Raw genomic sequence first — 2,927 nt, forward strand, 5'->3', positions numbered from 1 at the left:
TCTTTTTATTAGGGTCTTCCGTTTCCAACGGAAGACCCTCTTGTTATTCTATTGTTTCTTTTTATTATTATTATTATTATTATTCTTTTTCTTTATTTTTCTGACTTTTTTGAAGCTTCATATCTTAAAAAGTTTTCAACCGATTTCAATGAAACTTTCAGAGGTTACGTGACATTATTGTCCCTTAAAGATGTGTAAGTTTCCATTACAGCCTCACTTCCGTTTTTACGTTACGTCAATTTTAAAACTTTTAAAAAGTGATTTTGTCCAGGGCGTTTTTCAAAAACGCTTTAAGATAGAGACTTAAAATTTTCTGTGTTCATACATTGATCATTTTTATTGGGACATAAGGCTGGAATTCACCTTCCGTCACTTCCGGTCCAAACTGGGAGTATTTCAAAATTTTCGAAATTTTCAATTTTTTGTGTTAACTTAAAAAGTTGATGCTATTTATAGTGTTTTTCATGCTTAATACTAAACTGAAATCCGTTTTAAACTCGGATGACGCATTGCAGAGATATCAGGGTTCAAAAATTGATTTTTCCGGAAATTTTGATTCCGCGTTTTTTGGTTCAGAAAATAGTCTTAAGCTCAACGTCAAAATAACTCGTTCCAAACGAATTCGAAAATTGCCTGCTGATCATAAAACAGAAATCTGATTTGAAAAAAATTAAAGTTAATCAGCGTGGGCATTGAAATGATATCGTTAATTTGATTGATAAGTACGTTGAATATGTGATACCAGTTTAGAAAATAGCGACTTTTTTTTATCTGAATCATAATAAAAAAGAAGCAGGAGTAACACACTGTTCCCGATTTAAACAGCGAAAAGCTATTGAAAGTCATTACGGTAGTTAAGAAAGACTTTGCTGAGACTTGAAATAAGCGTAAGTGCAATATAAGCCATGCTCGTCAGACAGTTGTTGTATAATAGAACAACACGTACACATGTATAATTGAATGAAGAGTTTGTAAATATTTCAATTCACCTATTTATTATAATTTTACTCACAAAATAAATGCATAAATGCAAGTTATACAAGTTAATTTGTTCTCTGCATATCAAACACAAACATGTTTGTTTTGATCGAAATAAATATCGTACGATCACCACGTCCACGCGCCTTGTTTTGATTGCGAACAGCTGACAGTAAAGTGTCCACATTTTCATATGAAACATGGCTTGCAAAACTTCGATAGTGGAAAATGCATCTCAACTTTCCTTTGGGAGATTATAAAGGTATGTTTTAATATTGGTTATGTCCTGTTGACTTTTTCTTTTCAAAATAATTGCACTTTTTAGTCTAACCCGAGATTCCTCTGACTCCCAGTCTCGTAACCTCTGCTTTTATGTTGTGACGTGCGTCACGATATAAAAGCGGGGATTAGAGTCAGTGAAATCTCATCTAGTTAAGTGTACTTGCACGTTTTTGTTTTACACATCGCTGATTGGAATTTTTATTTGTTATTTCACTATATATATGTATACCGGTATGTCTATGTGTATTGAATTACATACCATAACCTGTAAAACAGTGCTTTTGAAAGGGTTGGGGGCCCCAAGGTACACAAACGAAGAATGCTGTAATTAGTGTAGTTTATCTCTTATACATATTGTTTCATTCTTGAGTAATTTTTCATGCATATCACATCTACATTGTATGTAAACAATTTAAATTAAGACAGATATAATTGATACTGTGCCCAGATCTCTCTCTCTCTCTCTCTCTCTCTCTCTCTCGTGCTTTGAATCTTGGCAAAGCGTCAGAGAGCAATTTAATTTTGTAACAGAAATATCTCTGTGAGGTAGAAAAAAAATGAACAGTTCATTGAATTTTGAAATAAGCGTATAATATCAATTGCACATTTTTTCCCCCTATGTTCAGCGGAATAACAAAGCTTTGTAAAAAAGTTCATGAAATTTTATGTGCATTATGCATAGAATTGATTTCTCGCTAAATTCATTCCCCCCAAAAAGCAGTAGAATTGACAAAACTTGGTAGAGCAGAAGCTTATAATCTGATGCTGTTTGGATGTGTGATATTTATTTGTAGTTTTCGAATTGAAATATTGACTGTCGCAGTCGTACAATGAGTAAATCTCTCTCTCTTTGTGTCTCTGTCTGTCTCCTCACTTCTCTCTCTGTCTCTGCATATGTTAATGTAAACACAGCTTTTATTAGTATGTTAACACAGCTAATTGATTTTTTAAAATTTCAGCCCAAAACAGACTCTTGTTCCCACATGGCGACTACATGGCTTTTACTTGTTCATTCTTGTGGATTCAGCTCATGAGGTTACCCGTTCAACTTTACCCACATGCATGATTCCTTGTGTTTTACAGACTTTTTACCGGTAATTCAAATTCAATACGATAAAGCGTGAACAATAATGGAACTTTAAGATAGCATCATGCTTGTTGTGTTTGACAAGAAATTATGACAAACAAGATTAAGGCTGTTTAAAGAAATTTACAATTTTTATTTGTTAGTTGTGAAAATTGGTTTCTCAATAAAAGTATGCAATTATGTTTCCTTTATTTTGTATTTTATAATGATATTTAGATGTGTTTAATTGAAATATCATCTCTGTTTCTAATTTTCTCCTTTAAGATTACATGTAGGATATGTAAATGTACATTTGACCAGGATATAACATCTGCTATGATAATTACTTTTGAAATGAACAAGAAATAGCATATTTTTACATTTTAAATGTATATAATTATGCAAATGCAGAAAAACATGTCAAATTTGAACATTTATCATGGAGTTTTCATCCGTCTCCACCTACCCAGGTTTGTTTAAATTTAATTTTAATGTAAGAAATTGTCAAACTTGTATACCTAAGGTCTTACTGTTCAGCATGAATAAAAGGAGACTAGAAACCAGAATTGATTAGATATTCTCAAAATATGACTGTTAGCTT

General features: G+C 32.1%; 1 long non-coding RNA gene across 1 annotated transcript; it reads left to right on the forward strand.

The window, feature by feature from the left end:
- The first annotated feature begins 216 nt into the window (after positions 1–216).
- LOC109618938 (uncharacterized) lies at positions 217–2,529 on the forward strand. The gene is made up of 2 exons (XR_002199753.3): positions 217–1,240; positions 2,220–2,529. It is a non-coding gene; the product is annotated as an uncharacterized lncRNA (long non-coding RNA).
- The last annotated feature ends 398 nt before the right edge of the window (positions 2,530–2,927 follow it).

The sequence above is a fragment of the Magallana gigas genome, chromosome 1 (genome assembly GCF_963853765.1).
Source record: "Magallana gigas chromosome 1, xbMagGiga1.1, whole genome shotgun sequence".
In the NCBI taxonomy this organism is placed as follows: domain Eukaryota; kingdom Metazoa; phylum Mollusca; class Bivalvia; order Ostreida; family Ostreidae; genus Magallana; species Magallana gigas.